Genomic DNA, 18,823 nt, shown 5'->3' with positions numbered 1-18,823 from the left:
GTAAAAGATAACCAGAATAAAGTTTTCGGTTTTCCCCTTATGGCAAACTTTCAAAGACACTTTCAGTCTAAACTCTTCTGTTTCAAGCACTGGACAAGGAAACAAAGTTAAACTGAACTAAAGCTTCCCCAGCTGGGGTTAGCAGAATATTCAGCTTCTTTCTGGTGAAATAGGGCTACACGTGTCACTAAATCAGTAGGACATTATTTTGAAATGCAACCTACCATAGCAGGCTTGCTAAGGAATAATATAGTGTTTTCAAAACAGAGGGGCTGATTTCTCGCAATGTTGTAAAGTTATTTACAGCTAAGCTGCCTCATCGAGGTTATACAGGGTCACTGAGTGTCTGAATACCAGACAGGTGAGATACACATGTATTATTTCCTTTTTTTTTTTTTTTTTTTTTAACTTGTCTTCTGTATAAGGTATATTTTTAAAACTTAGCCTTTCCTTGCATCAGGTTGGGGGAATTCACCATGTTGTGAGTCAAAGCTTGGGAGAGCACCAGAAGAGATCACCCAGGGAGGGTGTGGATTTATATCCCCAGATGCTTTTGGGAACGGGTTAGGCAAACAAGGAGCACCGTAAGTAGACCTGATCCTGCCTTAGGGAACTAAGGTGAACTACATCACCTCTCCAGGTCCCTTCCAGTCTATTTTCCACAGCTCCAAGACCAGAGTTACACCAGGAAAGGGAATTTGGCAATTTGAGCATTTAGCTACTCTTTGAGTTCTGAATTTAACGTGCCATTGTGGGCTCAGCAAAGCACTTGAGCAGTGAGGACGGTGCCATGAAGTAGGCTCTTCTCTGAAATACAGAAACGCCAGCTTGCAGCTCCAGCGAGGGTCTCCTACTGAAGAGACTGCAGCACCACCAAAGCTCAGGAGCAGCCTCCAAAGAGGCTGGACAACACCCACGTCTGCCAATAACAGGCTGAAGGGGACCCTGCTGGGTTACACTTCCCGAAGGAAGCTTTTTTTTTTTCTTTTCCCCACAAACATAGTAAGATTTATTCCCCTCCTGTTAGCAACTGAAACATGTATCAGCATTAACCCTCAGGCTAACATTTAGCTCATTGACTCATAGGCTGTTCAGATCAGGAAGGACTATTGTGCTCACCTTGCCTGCCCCTTTATAGAGGCTTGAGAACCTCACCCAGGTATGCCTACATAAAGTCATTAACTCCTGTGTGATCAAGTGCAAAGCCCTCACCTGACCTGGAGAGAGGAAAGATAAAAGGGCGATACAGCCACAGGGCTGGTCCCACACTGCACGACCAGGGGTGTGCGTACTGCATGAGCTGTCCCAAGGGTACTCCTGTACCATCACTCCTCCCCGTGAATCTGCACCTGACTGTCCCATAACTTCCAGAGAGTGCTGAAGTGACTAAGCTACCATCTTCCCCGGCTCTGGTAGTCAAAGACTCCTTTTGTACACTTGCATCTGATTTTTAGTTTGACTTTTTCCAGTTTTAGCCAAAAAACTTTTTCAGCTAAAGCCGTCTTTATTTTCATCGTCAGTAATACTGCTTAACTTTCATGCCATAGTCTTTATTGGCAGAGCTGAAAGTCATCTACCAAGAGGGTCAGTATTTCCTCCTCTCACCCCTAGGAAAATCAGGACATGACATAAATTAGCATAAATTTATTGTTATGTGTTCATATTTCTACAAAATAAAGGACCACAAAACGGGCTTTTCCTGTCCTTTTGATTGCACACACACTGGCAATAATGGCATATGCAATGAAATCTTCCTAAAAAACTGATTTCTTGTCATCAATAACACTGTAAAAGCAGCTCTTTGGAAGACAATGCTCCATAAATCTGAACCATTCACTCCTGCATCTACTTTTTCTTTGAAAAGTTTTGTGATAGCGGAGAAATAAAACCTACAAACTCAAATCAACCTAGTCTCCAGCTAGCCCTCAATGAATGTGGTTAAATCAATAGGAAGCAATGCAATCAAAAGGTAGAAAGAAGTAATGATACCCCACAACTGAGGCATGAGAGAGGCAACCGCAGACCCTGTGGAGCTGTAATGCTGGGTAGTGGATTAGTCAGAAGGAGGCACAAGCTGCTAAACAGAGCAGCACCCCCACCCCCCCACCCCCCCGCCTTCCCTTCAGTGTATTAATTAATCAGGCATAAAAAGCTCATCAAGGAGCAGTCCAGCAATGAGAAGCAGACTGAAACAAGGTTATCATGAAGGTTAAAGACACAGGATCTTCTTTTATTACTTAAAAAAACAAAAGAAAATCCCTCTTGCCATACTCCCCTGATACACCATGGAAGGGCTGATTTAAACCAACCCGTCTTGCAGGGGAGGGGAGATGGACAGCTGTTGCTGAGGCCTTAAATCTTCTCGGGAGGGGAAAGTGGATGACAAGGGCTAATGCTGAGGATGGCTCATCAGCTTTGCCTTTCATTTTCCTGCCCTTTGTTTTTCAGCCTGGAGCTGTCACTGCATTTACATGGGTAGCCCTTGGTAGGTTCCCAGCTGTTGCCTTTTCATTTAAGACAGAAAAGCTCAGGTCTCCAGGCAGAGTGCCTGCATCCCCAAGTGCTCAGCATCATATGAGCATGGTGGGAGCATCCAGCTGCAGAGGTTTTATCCACTCCCATGATTGCTGACATACACCCAAAATCTCAGTCTTCATTGGATGGGTTAAACACTGGAGAATGGAGTCTTGCCTTCAGTTTTGGGAAATGTTGATGACTGCGTGGAAAAAACCTACCCCACGCTTCAAATGGCAGTGCTTTCTGGGCTGTGGAGGATGAACAAACTGCTATTGATCTTGTTCCTTAGGTCACCAGGAAATGGACATCATCCAGCAGGACCACCTTGGTCCTGTAAGCATTAGGGGTGATGTACATTACTGCCCTCTACTGCCACGATCACCCGGATTTCACCACGGGTAGTGCCTTCCAGTCACGCCTGAGTCTTCTTTAGCTTGGGTAAGATGTCTGTTCCTGGAACAGGGCTGCCTGTTCTAGGTCCTTGCAACCCGCATGAAGGTCTTAATGGAGATGGCCCACAGCAGAGAAACACCCATGAGATGTTAGTTAACAAGATGTAATAGCTTCTGATAAGCAACCTTGATATATCCCAAACCCGTCATTTAAATGTATTTTTTTCTGCATAGCAGTCTCCCGCAATTCTGTTAAAAAAAGCACTACATTGAGTCTTTGGAACCTCATTTTGTGAAGCTGCAGTAAGGTCTCTCTGGGACTGCATTACCTAGATGTACACATTATGCCTTTCCTTAGCCACACAGTATGTAAAGACATGTCTTTTAGCACGAGGCCGTTAGTTAGAATATGATTCAATCAGTGTTGTCACCTCAGTGCTTCATGGAAGAACTTCTGGTTCTCATTTCTTCCCAGTACCCCAGCTCATTGCAACTGCTTCTAAAGTGAGTGGTCTCAGAAGGGTAGCTAAGAGCTGGACTAGACAGGACAGTCCCCTCACTGCCTGGAGTTATTTGGAAACTCAGATATCATGCCTGGATCTGCTAGGTGGACTGGAGTTAAGCACTTGCATCTGGAACTGCAAAGAATCAGTGGGATTGAATAATACAGTCTTCCAGAATCTGGCCCTCTCGACCCGTCTGCTCTTCAAAAGTTCTCTTGGCCTTTATCTCTTGTGGTTCTACCATAGTTTTTTTCAAGCCTGGGATAATGGACTATTAAATGTGTCTAATGCCCCTAGCCTGACGGGTTGCTGGTATCGGATAGTGGGGGAAGGAACAGTGGCCTTAATGGAAGCAGCGCTGGAGAAATGCCACTGCTTTGCAGCCCCGAGTTGGGGAAGAGCTGAACGGTTTTTGCAGAGCTGCACTCTAATACTTCAGTGCTGCTGACCATGTTTGCCCAAACACAAGCATCATTTCTGGGGAAAAGGGAAGATTACTCAGAGCACATGCTCCGTTTGGTGGCTGCTGGCATCACTCAGGGGATGAAGCGGCCAGAAAGACAAAACCAGAATATAAACAGGCAGAAGGGAGACAGGGGGACAGAGAAGAGAGATGAGGGAGGAAGTGCTAATCAAAGGAAATACAAATTAGATCTGAATGGATAGCACTAAAAAGGTGACTTGGCTGTTTCTGAGATATGTGAATGGAGAATGAGATAGACATGAAGAGCTCAAAAGTGTTGAAGTACCAAGACTTTCATACTCTGTGTGATCTTTATGTGAAGTGAAATACTTTAAAAGCACTGAGCTTTCCCATTGCCTACAAGCTGCTTTGGAAGAGGTGCCCTTCCATTTCATTCTTCCAGTCCTTGCTGGGCTTCTCATAATAACCAGGAGTGGATACCCAGGTTAAACCAGATAGGAGCTTTGCAAGGCAGAAGAGAGATTATTTGCCATATAAGCTCTTATATTTTGACTACAGGTGAAATTAAGCTAAACTGAAGTACGCTAGAGTTGCTGGAGAAGAGTGGTGGTTTTTCCAAGCTTTATGTTCATGAGGAAGGCTTTTTTTTGTGCCGGTACATGACAGGCACCTCACCTTTAGGTGGGCATGAGAAGCGAGCAGCTGTGTTCTCTGGCACGTTCTTCTCTGTCTCCTGCGAATCTCTCCAGAGTATCCCAGCAAATGCTGCTTCACCTTGGGCCAAAGGCTGTGTCTACACCTAAGATAGACTACCCCAAGGATAACCTAAAGCCAAGTACCTCATGATGGTATTTTCTTTAAAGGCAGCCAGAACTCGGCCCAGGCTCTGTGAGCTGGCAAATGCCACCTCCCTGTGCCGGGAGCAGTACCTGGTCCCTTGCAGAAAGGGCCCGAGGCCACTGTGTCTGCCCTACGCCGGTCAGATGAGAGGCTGCAAGGCACGGTGCTGAGCACCGGGGCTAAGCAGCAGAGGGTGCACCCAGGATATCTCCTCTCCCAGCATCGGCTGGATCACCCACAACTAGCCCCGAGGATGCTTCCACAGGTAAGTGAAGTGAAAGGGAAGGGAACATTGCCTCAGGTGCCACTTTGAGTTTGTGTTCACAGAGCAAAGTAGCTGCAGTCAATGGATCCTTACTGGAGTAATTGGAAGGTCTTGTGTAGGGCCTCTAAATCTGCTTCTAAGTTAGGTGCAAGAATGAGTTTCAACAAGTGGACCTGAGAAGGGGCATCAGCTCCAAAGGCCAAAGAGAAAATTTACAGCTTAGGTACAACTTCAGTGTTGACATGTGTTTTCAAAATATGGAGACCCATCAGATATTAGGCAGAAATTTAATCACCTGCAAAGCAGTAAAACATGCTGTACATTGAACAGAAGGATATCATCACCACCAACTGCCTGTACTTGGGACATGCCCCTTAGGTACCAAACAGACATCCACGTATTAAGGCGTCAGCGGCAGGAGGGAGAAGAGTGTCTTTGAGAAGAAGAATCTCGAGGGCACAACAACTGTCCCAGCATCAGAGACGCAGAAAAGAAAGAAGTGACGAGGTATAGTTTTCAGCTTGTGTCCTTGTCTTCATATTAAAATCATGATGACTCAAGGTAGTGAAGGTATGGGTGCAGAACTGGTAAGCAACTTCATGCTAACTAACCTGCAGGCTCAGCCCAGAGGTCGTAAGACCAAGTTAGCAAAAAAGTGATCAGCTACACTGATCATCAGCTGTGAATGGAATTTGTCAAGGTGTTACTGTTATTTATTGCTATTAATAATAACACTGACAGATACTATATTTTGCTGTGATGATCTCTGATCTTCAAAGATTAAAGCTTCCTTCCTTTTAAAGTTATTAAATATTATCTTGCTTAAAAGACATCATAGGTCACTGGCATTTCTGGCTCTTCTGGTACTCAGCATAAGCAGTATTATTTGCATTGAACACAGTAGCCCTTTCCCTCTGGGCCTAAAGCAAAACCTTGGAAAGAAGGGAAATGTGTATTCCTTCCTTGCCAAATGACTGGGTGAATTGATTTTTTTTCCTTAGTTGTCATTTCTCTGTCATTAGCTCTCTGTAAATAAGCTTGGCAACGTTTCACTTGGAAGCTGCCTTTGCGTACTGAACTTCAGACCCCATGGAAAAGAGGGTGAATTAAAGGTGCACTGTACTAATGCATACGCTGGGAATGATGGGTGGTCTTCGAAGACACAGTTTGCAGAAACACGTGCTGCGCTGTAAGAGTGACCGGCAGTGGCAGTGTCATGTGGAGGGGGAGGAAAAAGAGGTGGGGACCAAGAATGTCATGGTATTACAAAATCACAAATTGCAACTTTTGAACAATGTCCAGTACCAAAGCATTTCCAAGGGGAAAAGTGCAGGTAAATTCAGATTCTGCAACCCAAACCGATTTCTTTTAAGGAGTGGAGTCAGTGAACAGCGAAGACAAACCCTGCTTTAAGCACTTTTCAAATGCCACAGGTATGAACTGCAGTTTTCTTGATTGAAATGTTTTGGGATGTTTTTTGGTGGGTTCCCACCTCCTCCTTCTTCCCCACCTTTAGAGATCTGCAAACACCAGTGCTCAGAAAACATTTCTCCATCTCACTACACAGTATTGAAACGGACTGCAGTATTGCAGTACGAATGTCTGGGGTCCGTTCCTTCGTACGGCTGGAAGCAGCAGGCTCCTTACAGCTAATGCTTAGCGGGCATGTAAATTAAAGTGGTTATTCTTTGGCTGCGGAAGCAAGGGCTGAGCTCTCCATCCATCTTTGCTATGAGATTTTGAATGATCACAACACACAGAATAGTGGCATTAAAGCCTGGGCAGAAGAACTTCCTCAGTCCAGCACTCACCCTGGTGATATCTGTGAAGTTAGTAAATAGTAGGACCAGTCAGCATTGCTTTATGTGAAATTTTAATTATAGGAATGAAGCAAATACAGTGCTATGCAAGGGAACTGGATAACTTTCTCAGTCAGGGCCACCTTGGTACTATGAAACAAGGTTTTTTTTGTAGAGAGCGAGAGTGGGAAGAACAGAAACTTCATTTTGAATCAGGTTTGGCCTGAAATTCTGACAGTACTTTTTGCTATTGGAACTGGTGACTGGGACAGAGCTTGCTAATTTTCTTTTTATTTGCCTGTGAAAATACAGACAAAAGTTGATGAGGCTTGTAAAAGACTTGAAAGTCACTGTCAAAGGCAGGCAGACCAAAAAGCACTGCAGGTTTGTAGGTAAAAGACAGTAATTTGAAATGCTGAAATGATGACTATTGCTGACCTACGGCCCTTGTATTAGCAGAGGCACAAATTAGGTCTGAGATGGGTTGAATCATCTGGTGTCACGTTCCTTTGGCTGCAGAGGAAGCCTTGGGAAAGTGGGGTTTTATTTTAAATACCTAAAGCTAGGTAGGGTGAATCCACACCAAAGGGGCTATTCTGTTCACCTGAGGCAAATGCATTCAGAGCTTTGATTTTTAGCTTAATCCTGGAGGTGAGAGGACAGCTTCTATGTCAGACTGAAATTACACTGCTCGGTAGGAATTCTTGGTCTTCTGAATGAATTTGGTATAGGATTGCAAGAGATGCAAACATCAACCTCCTGCAGATTTTCAGAGAGATCAGGGATGTGCTAGTTCGTATCAGGAAAGAAGGGTGGGAATAAAGAACCCCTTTACCACGTTCAGCTCTGCTGTAACTTAATGCAACTTATTGGAAAGGTTGGATTTGAAAGCAGCTCATGCCCAAGTGTAGGAAAACTGTAATTCACAAAGTCACGCAGCAGATAAAATCCTGAACTGCCTTTTCATAAAGCCTTGATGTGATCTGGCTTCAGAGTAGAGCACCCTTACGAAGTACCCAGATTAAATATACAGCAGATACAGGCTATGACATGGGCATGTAAGCAACAGCTCTAATTAGAAAATTAGGTGTCGCTAAGGCCGTTCTCTGACAATGAGGCCAACTGACCTGGAATGAGCCATGTCCATATTATTAAGCTCCTCTAGTCACCACATAGGACGACTGAACACATGGCGTCTTTAGGAATGGTCTCTGGCTGCGCGAACTCCTAAATTCCTGGGACATGTGTGGGAGAACACTAATTGATCCACGCCAAAAATGTGCCAGGGCAGGTTCCAGGAATTTGACAATATAGACTATCAAATTCCAACGCCTGGGAATGTTACCTGCCACTGTTTAATTTATTAGCAGCATAGGTGTAGCCCTAAGGGCTTATGCACACACACAGACACCTATGGTGCATCTGAGATGTGTTTCGAAAGGTGCCTGGCAGATAACGTGATGATCAAGAGACTGGCTTAAGAACCACAAACTCACCGCTGCCTTTTTTGAGGTCACATTAGAGCTTTTTCCCTTGTGCTTCCCATGGCTAGAGATCATTCTTTTACATATGGACAGCACCTAAAGTACTGCTGAGAATACCGGAGATAAACACATAAATAAAACATGTCTGCTTTGCTTTGCTTCATCCTGTATTCCAGTCCAGAAGACAGACTTTAGAGGTGCATTTCATGCAATCTTTTTTGAAAGTAAAAACTCAGTAACTGCATTTTCCTTCCGACTCTGTGAGCCACAGGGGAAAGGAGAACATAGAAAGCTTATTTGTCCAGATTTCAAGGAAATTCACTTCTCCCTATGGATTAATTCTGATTGTACAATAGCAGGTTTTAAATGTTTGATTCTTGTTTGTGTCTGTTTTTTAACCCGTATCTCAAGAGGATTTAATTAGATTTGATGTTCATGATATGCTATTTACCGGATTATGATGAGATCAGCTGATAAAGCTTGACATAAACTTGGCAACTTGTTTGGTGCTTTCTCAGTCTTTAGAATTTAATTATGGCAATTTCAAAACAGGAAGCTTGGAAACAACACGGGGATTAAGGATTTGCTGTTGCCCCACTGGGATCAGTAAGAGTTATGCCATCGGTTGTCACTGTTGTCATCGGCTCTCAGCATGCACAACCGTCTGGGACGTGAGTGCATGTGTTCCCGTTCTGCCGACAATGGACCAAATGCCAATGGCATTTCTCCTTGGAAATGATTCTCCTGAGGAAGCCCACCAACTTTAATGGTTTTTCATGGCTGAGGTGGGAATGGAGTTAAAGGACACTCTGAGGATACATGTAGACACACAAAAGCCTGGGACTTACTTTTTAAAGGAATTTCCCAGGGAATTTGCATGGATGTATGCCCCAATGCAGCATAAAACAAGTTCACATGCACAGGGCCAGAGCAGGTGGAGTTCTTCACCGTAAAGATTATTTGCATGAGACTGCTATTTTTCCACACTTCCACTCATTTTAAGCTTGCTTTCTTTTTTACCATGAACAGCTTCTTCTGGTGGAGGCTGCTCTGTTCCCTCGGTAAGGCATCCAGAAGCCAGGAGGTAACGCGCTACAGTGTATGCAAGCAAGTTCCTTCCTAAACCTACCTATGGTTACGGATCAAAAGATAGTGGTTGAAAGGCAGAATTGTTTCTTTTTATAGCTTTCCACAAGCACAGAGATCACATCTCTCTCTGTTTAATTTGTATTTTAAGCACCTAATAAATAGCCTTGCAATCAAAGCATCTGAGCACCCACAGCTCTTATTGAAACCAAGGGGTTGTAAGTTACTCTCAGAATGAAGTCACAGCTCTCTTTTTTGAGCGCTTTGTAACCGATGCATGGTGCCAGGTAAGCAGAGAGCCTTTCTCCTATTTTCCAGTGTAAGGATGTGAAGCAGGCATTTCTGATATTTTAGCCCTCAGGTGGTTAAACATGGATTCTTGGGTCATTTTAATAATAGCAAAAAATATAGATGTGTGTGTGTGGACAACAAAGTGGCTTCAGGAGCAAACACTACAGCTGGGATTTGAGGGCTTCAGGCACTTAAATGTTTTTGCCACTCTTGTTTCTCACTTTCTTTGGAGGAAGCATTTGCTACAGCTGCTGAATTCACTGCTGCAGAGAAATACCCCAAACCCAAGTATGAACCCAGCCTGTCTGAGCTCTGGCAAAAAATATTTCCAAAATACCTCTTTGAATTCATTGTCCTTCCAACAGGCACTGGCTTGTCCTTCCTTCTTTAGAGGTGGTGGGAAACAATAAAAAAAAAAAAAAAAAAAAAAAAAAGTCCTCCACAAATTGAACTATAGTTGGTTAAATATTATGAGTTTTGATCCTATTGCTATAGGTTTGCAGGTAAGACATAGATACACCCTTCTGGACAAATCTCACTCTATCCAGCTTCACACTGCATGCTGAGGGAGTCTGCTCTGAGGTACTCTACCCACAGTCTACATCCTTATCTTAAAGTTGATAATTGCTTGTCAAACTGATTGACATTTGTAGAACTGTCTTTTCTATGAGACGTTGCTCCCTCCACACACACCCACCAAAAAAAGAATAGACAATTTGATTTTGTACTGTTTTTCCCCTCTTTTAAGCACAGCAACTTTTTCTGCCTAAAAGTAGTAATTACTTAATGAATAGTCCTCCATGTTTCCCTGTCAGTCACTCACTGTAATGAACAACTCGTTTTGTCTGCCTTGTTAACAATAAAAAAAAGTATTAAACTAATAATAATAAAGATTTTCCAGGACTTCACTGTTAACATGCAGGGTGCCCCATAGAATGCATGATTGGGATAACAAGAGGGGGAGGGTGAATTTTCTCTCTAAGACATCAAACAACATTTTGTACTTTTCTTTGAGCTATGGGACTATTTTCCCCTTGCTACTTCTGTATTTTCTTATCTTCAACCATCCTGAATAATTGGAGCATATTGGAGCATATTTAGGGGACCAAGTCCAGCTATTATTTATTCCCCCTCTGTGAAAGTTTTTTTTTTTTTTTTTTAAGCCAGATCTGTGAACCGCTGTTGAGCTGTCGGTATTGAGGTCAAGGCTTTTTACAAGCTAGAATTTTTATCATGAACTGGAGCCCAGAGTTAATTGTACACAAAGACACATTGTTGTTTCCATTAGGATTTACAGTACCACGAATTTTAATTATTGGGTAACATTTCTTCCATTATAGCACTCACTCCTCCTCCCCTTTTTGTGCCAACCCATGTTTCTTTTTAGTTGCAGCAGCTTGCAATGCAAAGTGCAGAACACCCCAATAAATAAACAAATTGTGACCAACATTAATGAAACATTATATTTGTCCCTGCCTAAAACATAAAACCAAAACAAACGAAAAAAACCCAAGAGAACAATTTAATGTGAACTACAAACTGTAATCTATTGTTTCCTGTTTTATCGGCACCGGTTGCTTTTAAGTTCAAAACCCAGTCCTAGACAAGAGCTGTACAGGAGGTCTTTATCATTGCTGGGACAAAACATTCACTTCTTACTGACAAAGGCCCTTGTGGGCATTAAAATGTTCTTGAATTCTTTCTATTTGATGATAAAATAGACATGCTGAAATGCTTCATCAATTGGCATGAAACAAATGCTTCTACAGAGTTTTCATGCAAGCAAAACTAATGATTTACTCCTAGACTGTGAGTGGTTTCACAGACAGAGTGTTTGTATGACTGAGCCTTGAGTCTTTTTTTAAAAGCAACATGCAGTAGTTTCAAAAGGCATCTCATAAACATAGGACTGCATGTATTAATTGTTTTGGCTCTTAATTTTCCACCCAGTCTCCATGCTTGAGTTCTGTGCAATATGTGGAGCCTCAGTCTAGGGAGCAGAGTTGATTTAAGTAGCCCCAAAAGTGTAATGGGAAAAAATGATGCATTCAATCAATAAAAATTCCTTTTCTGAACCAATTGTATAAATAGTTGGCATTGGTTTATCACTTAGTCTCTAGCCACTTCAGTCCTGTGTGTTGTTTTATGAACCGTGGATACACCTCGTATATACAAAAAAAAAAGTTTTTTGGTCTGGACCAGTCAACTTGAAATGAATATAAGCCCCAGTGGGGGATGACATCAGAGGCGTGGTGGGTTTCCAAGCTGAAATAAACCCAGGGAGGGCCCTGGAGAGGTTTTGTGGGTGGGAGGGCTGCAGTGTGTGCAAGGCATAGGGTAGATCCCTGTTGTGTGCACCCCAGAGGCAGAGCCTAGCCAAATGCCTGTGTCCAGTCTGCAGTGCCAATAGTCCACAAGGAGGGAATAAAAAAAGCTCCTTTTTAAATGATTTTATGAACCTTTCACCTTCTCTTATTCTTCCTGTTGTGTTCTTCTCCCTCTCCCCTCCGATTTGTCTTCCAGCTCCCACCCACAGCGTGGCTCTGAGTCTGCCTCTGGATACGGTGGTCTCCATGCAGTTCTCCCCAGTGCCCCTATTTGCCTTTCGCTCACCAGGTCAGAGTGTGGTCTTTGCGTGCGTGGGGGGAATGATTCCCTTTCTCATATCCAGCTGACCGTGGCTGCTGCCTCCATGGACAAGCCAAGCCTTGGTCAGCCAAAGGGGTGGGCAAATACTTATTCCCTTCAAAACTTCTTGATGAAAAGAAGAACTTATGAGCTGGTCCCTGAGGGAACCCCAGCAGGACCTGCAGAATCACAGCGGGTCTGGGCTTCCCTGCTCCACTCCCGTATCTTTGGACTGAGTGAAAAGCTTAGATGAGTTGGACAAAAAATATCAAAGTCAAGGAGAAGAGTAAAGGGATCTGTACATCTATGAAGGCATGAACTGCTTCATGAAAAAAAATCTACGCAGCAGCATCGCTGGAGACCAGTCTCCTGGACTATTCTCTTTGGCTTGACTGTCGCAATAAATGCTTAAAGAGATTGAGTTCCAGCCTTTTTCTGTGGATGCTGTTTCTTATGTACGTTTAGGGTGGATCACATAGAAATTACACAACTTTAAGGACATAATTTAGTTACACGCTTGAAAAACAAACCAAAATTGATTTGGAGGAAGCAACACAGGCAACATTGGGACCTTTTTCCTCCTGTTGGCTTACTGACAATAGTGTGGGTGTGCTGAGAAGCAGCACCATAACCCTTGCAAGAAATATTGTCCTGACTCTCAGCCTCTGCAAGACCTAGATCCTCATTCCTGCAGGATGCAGGATCAGTCTTGGGCTCCCCATTGCTTTAACTCTTCTACTATGGGAACAGACCCATTCTGAGGGCTAAAATTTGAGAGAACACAGAGGAAATCCCATGTCCTAAAGGAAAATCTTCAGCAAGATACCAGCAGTGCCCTGTTCTCCAGGAATCTTGCAGTTGACCAAAACATTGGGTCTTTTCAGTATAATCCCCAATGATTTTATCTCAGATACAGACACCAACCTTTTGACAGCCTGAGCCTTAATAACCACAACTAACCATCCTTGGAGGATATAGATTGACTCTTGAGATGGATCAATGCATGTCAGTGTCTCTGGGCATATAAACAAACCAGTTCCTCTTAAAAACCAAAGGGAAAAGTCACGCAGTTCGTTGAGATTTCTTGCAGACAACTACGTGAGGCAATTTTGTGTTGAGGAGGCAATGGGACTTCCCAAGGACCCAAGGGGGGCTTAGTTACTGTAACCACAGAGCCAATCGGAAAAAAAAAATATAGGGAAGAGGTAGATACTGGTCACTGCGTACCCATGGCTGGGAGAAGTGAGATTTCCTGTGCCCTGTTATGGGTCAACATAGCAAGCACAGCAGATGGCTGTTGGATTGAGTCTTAGGAAATAATCCCCAAATGGGACAGTGCCTTTCAAAGAGCATTCTGTCCTCAGAAGGGCAAATACGAGAGGATGGGCGATAGCTCTGTTCTGCTGTGGCATGTTGGGAAGTGATGAGAGAAGGGTTCCTGTTGTAAAAACAGAAAAAGATCAAGTCTTTCAGCAATGACGCGAGGGCAAGACTTTAACAGCGAGGTGACTAAGATCATCAGCTACGGTCATGCTTGCAACAGCTCAAGAGGCGTTCTGGTTCTCTGAGGGGCAGGGCACGCAGCAGCACCCGCTGGTAGCTGGTGAGCAGAGGGTGAATCAGATATTTGGAAAATTACTTTCTTCAGTTGCTGGCTTTGGAGCCTTATGTGAAACTCCCAGTTTTGCAGATGTCAGTTTTGCTGATTAAGTGTGACTTGCTGTCCTTGGACAGAGAGGCAACAGAAATGCAGAGCAGGCTGTCCGACATCTAGCGATGGCTCAGAGAGCAAACCATGGTCTTTGCCATGAAGATGCCTTTTCTAGTGGGCAAATCTGTGTGGCAGAAAATGTACATTTTGTCATGCAACGTGACCACTGTTCCTGGTAAGCCTCATGGTCAGGCAGCAGCCATATGTCTAAAGAGAACCTGTCAGCTCTTCCAGGAGAAACTTGGCTGCAAAGTTATATCCTTAACAGTGTTTTGGGAGTTGCTGTTAACACAGCTGATAGTGGCACAGCAAACCATTCTCTCGGCAATAAAGACATTTTCCCTCTGTCAGTAAACTTCTTGCTAGAGCTCGATGAAACAAGATACATTGAATTGACAGAAAGTCCAGGATTTACAGAGTGTAACTGAAGGACAGTTTTCAACATTTGGTTTTTCCACCACAATCTGAAAAATTTTTTATAAGAAAAGGAAAAAAGAAAGAGGGAATTTCCTCTTTCCCCTCTTTCCTCCTAATTTTAACTGGTTTTCTTGGAATCTTTGTAACTTTGGGGATTAAACTGAGCTCTGGATGTGCATTTTCTGTACGTGCAATTAACAAATGCTTGTCTTTCAGCTCTTTTAGTAAGCAAAAGAAAACAGAACTGGATTAACTTTGCTATCCTCCTTTGAAAATGAGTTCCCCTACTGAGCAGTGAGCAAAACCATGGAATACATGGTACTTAGTACACTGGAAAAATATTCTTTGTTGGATTTATGCTCTCTTTCCTAAATTATTTTGCTTGGGTTTTTTTTTTTTGGTTTGGTTTTTTTTGTTTTTTTTTTTTTTTGGTTTTTTTTTGTTACAGCCAGAAGGGACAATCAACATAATTTCCGTATACAAACTGGACACACATATATTTTTTCCAGTAACTTTAATGAGAGCCAGGCTTGTGTAAGTAATCTCAGGGTGAGTTTTTTCCTGCTCCCTCTCACATCAAAAGGAAAGTTTTCATTGACTTCATTACTGCTAGGTCAGGATGAAGAAAGATATTGGGAAATAACACTCGGAGAAGAAAAGTAGCATCAGCAAGATGCTGTAGTATCATTCTCTTATCACAGGTCACTATCAAATTTATATCAATGTAAATCACTAATTGCACTAATATTTTGCAGACTACCTAATGCAGCACTTATTTAATAAAGCAGAGGAGTAGTAGCAATGCAGCAGAGGAATCCTCCCAGTGTTTTTGTGCAAGTTTTATCAAGTCTAGAGAACCCACCGAGTTGGAAAGACTACTGCCCTTCATTAATGCAGTAATGCAACAATGAATAAATCAGCGTGTCCTTTCAACTCCCAGGAGTCCTCCAGGCCTATACACAGTGTGATTGTAAGACGAGGGGAAGGAAGGCAGGGAAGTCCTAAAGATTAATCAGATAATAAGGGAAATTCCTTAGTCCTGAGCACAAGGTCTTTTCCCTCCCCAGCCTCCCCCAGAACCTGCAGAAGCCGCATTGCCCCTGATTTGCAGCAGAGATAAGGATGCCCTGGCCACAGCGAGATGTACAACAAACACAACTTTATCTCCACCGCCAAACGCAGGCTCAGGATCAATAAGCAGTCACCACTTAGACATCTTGCAGGAAGGATCTGCAGCATGAGACACCCCCTCGCCTCCTCCTTTTCCCAGCCTTAGAAGTCTCCAGGTCACATAAGCGGGGCCTCGGAAGAAACAGGAAAAACTCTTACCCCAGGTATGAGCCTGGGTCTCGGCAGCAGCAGCCAAACAGATGACAAAGGAGGAAAAGGTTTGATTTTGACCATGTTTGTTTTTCTTGTTTATAGAGTTTGCTCCTCAAAGCTACTATTGGAGAACTGTTTCATTCTGTGTGTGCTTTCCTGTAGGCCTGGCAGGAAAACAGAGACCAAAAGAAAGAAAAAAAATAAATGTCCTGATGCTGGAAACATCTGGATTTTTATATGTGCTTAGCATCTCGGGAGGGTCTGTTTTTGTTTGTCCTACTTGCCAATAAATTCAATGCTTTTCCCTGAAATATATGGGAGCAGGAAATATATATTAAAGATAAGTATTCCTGGTTTAACTCAAGCTTGGGTTATTAACAACAATGTGGCCATGATGAGAAGCAGCGAGATGATAACCTTTATGAGCAATATTATGCTATCTCTCAGCCTTTGCAGAGTTAGCTGTAATTGTTGTGCAACCCAGATCATCAAAGGAAAGATAAGATCAGATAATCAAAATACTGTTGTGATTTTGCATCAACGCTATTTAAGTTATAATTATTACTTTTTCTGTCTTTGGTTAAAATAAAGGTGAAAACTAATTTTTTATTTACACATACTTACAAGTATATGTGTGTGTGTATGTATATCTTTGACCTCTCAGACCCCTAAAAATATGTATGTCTATATACTACACTATCTCAGGAAGAGCCTGGTTAAATTGCTGTGGCTCACTCAGATGGCTTAGCACACAAGCAGGCAACCTGCAGTCTTCTGTACAAAGCCACCTGCAGATGAAAGATGATGAAGAGAAGCTTTTAGAAAGGTAAAGTGTCCTTCAAGAGGCAGCCAAGAGACACCAACATGAGCAACTGTCTTCAGTAGGTGAGCACTTATCTGGAGCTTAGAGTCACACTGGCTGGAGCTGTCCCCATTCCCCAAAGGAGTTACGATTTCTAAGAGGCAGAATAATCATGCCTTGGCAAAATGAATGGGACAGATGACTGGAAATGTCTCCTCTGCTGCACCTTGACTGCCCATCCCAACCTCCGTCTCCACACAGGGTCTCAAAGAAATACCCCCCACAAGGTGCACTTCTAGGGTTTTCATATATCTGCAAGGTCTGTAAAAGCAACAAAAATTTGGGTGCTCACCAAAATCTTTTCTGAGCTAGAGAGAATCCCTTTGTTTCCAAAACCAGGGGGTGACCCTGTGCCTAGTGAGATAACTGGGTGTTTTATCACTGATTTTGGCTGAAAGAGGCTCACACCCTCACCCTGTAACTTCCTTGAGGTCAAGTTTGCTTCCTATATTTCCAGTACTTCTGCTTCTGGTCCTGAGTGGAACAGACTTTCTTGTGGGTATGTTTGTACTTCACAGTCATTTGCATGTAATTTTATGCAAACATTTTTATCACAGATCAGTTCACACAACCACAAGCTGTGTTTTTATTTTTCTGTCAGCTGAAAGCTGAGTCTACATTGCTTTTTTTTCTCTCCTTGCTCCAGTATGACTACATCAAAGTAATTGCACAGGTGCAAACCCTGAGTCTAGATGCTCCGCATTTGTGCAACAAAATATTCAGTTTTCCATGTACTTTGTGTTGGTCTGAGCCTAAGTATCTCATAGCTTGCCAGCACCAGCACTTTCAGAGCTTCAGTGAAACATATGCATTAATGTAATTGCAGAGAGCAAAACTTGGACAGGCAAGCAGACCTTTAAGACATTTCTTGTCACAGGAGAGAAGTAAATTCTTTACAAAACAGGCAGTTCTTGTCTTGGTGGATCATTTCTTCAAGAGGCTCGAACCAAAAGTTCAAATGATGCTATAAAATTTTCCATTTGCCTGTCAATGATATACATTCACTTGAAGCACTCTGTAGTGTCTCTCCCAGAATGGTTGGGAGGATGAGAGGTAGCACTGGTGGAAACAGAGGCTGGAGGAGCAGGATCCGACCACACAGGGACACACCGCAGGGAGGGAGATAACAGGATTCTGCACGGTGTGATTGAAACCCCCCCCTTTGCCACTCCTGAGAGCAGAAACCCCATGATTTCACAGGTAACAGGCAGTGGTGGTCCAGAGTGCAGAGCTCAGACCAGGTTAGAGGGGTGGAAATCACCAGCAAGCTTCAATTTAAAATTGTTGGGCTGGAGCTGGCACCTCCACAATAATAACTCTTATTATGTGGTATCCTTTTCATCTAATTCTCTTGGTTGACGAAATACTAACTTTTATCTTAGAGAACACTGGAAGTTGTCGCTACATCACACTGTGGAGTTATCAGTAACTAATTCCCGCTTGGGGAAGTATGTATTTCCCATATGTATAGACAAGGTGCTCATTGCACAATTTAAACCATGCTTGATATGAAGTTAATACTCAGGGTTTTTTCACTCATTGTTTTGGTGAGTCTTACCAGTTTCAATTACAAGGAAATAGAAATCAACCCTTTGAAGATGCCAAAATCTGGCGCAATAGGAGAAACTGATTCTGCAGATGAGCCTTGAAATGCCAGGTTTCAGCCCATTGAATTTTATTTTTTTTCCCAGCCCAATTTTAAATCCTAGAAAACAGGCATTTATGGTGGATCTGCTGAGGCAGCTCTCAGTGAACTGTAAAAGCACAGACTGCACCACGATGCCATGAGGGGCCAGGAACTGCTCATGGAAAAGCTCCATGTTTTCACACGCAAAACGGAGTGTAAGGTCTTTGTTAGTACAGCCCTGAGTATTTCACATTATGGCTCCAGGAAGAGCAGCACATTTAACACAGCGCTGTGATCATGGACAATGCGGCTACATTCACCCAGTGGTGGATGCTCATAGGAAAAGGGATCACAATTAACTCCATCGGTGCTGAATGCTACACCTAGCCTGTACTCCAGCTAATACCTCTTTCTTAGTATGAAAAATAAAATCAAAACGAAACCACATGGCATGTCAGGAGGCTTTTTTTTCTTTTTTTCTTTCTACAGTTATTCGTGTAATATTTTTTTTTCTGAAAAATTATCTAAGCCAAGGCATGAGCAGGTGCTGCAGGATTTGAGCTGTATTGTCAGCCTCTTTAATGCGACCTTGAACTACCAACCACAAGTACAGACCAGAATGTGCCAAAAGGAATATTCATAGAAGACTCAGAT

At 43.0% G+C, this 18,823-nt stretch overlaps 1 long non-coding RNA gene across 6 annotated transcripts; it reads left to right on the top strand.

The window, feature by feature from the left end:
* The first annotated feature begins 13,502 nt into the window (after nucleotides 1–13,502).
* LOC129736939 (uncharacterized) lies at nucleotides 13,503–16,775 on the top strand. 6 transcript variants are annotated; one of them, XR_008734172.1, is made up of 3 exons: nucleotides 13,503–13,832; nucleotides 13,920–14,675; nucleotides 14,806–16,775. It is a non-coding gene; the product is annotated as an uncharacterized LOC129736939 (long non-coding RNA). The 6 variants fall into 6 exon arrangements; XR_008734173.1 differs by having other exon boundaries at nucleotides 13,503–14,115; nucleotides 14,574–14,675; XR_008734170.1 differs by having other exon boundaries at nucleotides 13,503–14,675; nucleotides 14,806–14,891; nucleotides 15,113–16,775.
* The last annotated feature ends 2,048 nt before the right edge of the window (nucleotides 16,776–18,823 follow it).

Source organism: Falco cherrug, chromosome 10 (assembly GCF_023634085.1).
Source record: "Falco cherrug isolate bFalChe1 chromosome 10, bFalChe1.pri, whole genome shotgun sequence".
Lineage (NCBI taxonomy): Eukaryota > Metazoa > Chordata > Aves > Falconiformes > Falconidae > Falco > Falco cherrug.
This window is presented reverse-complemented; position numbering and strand designations above follow the sequence as displayed.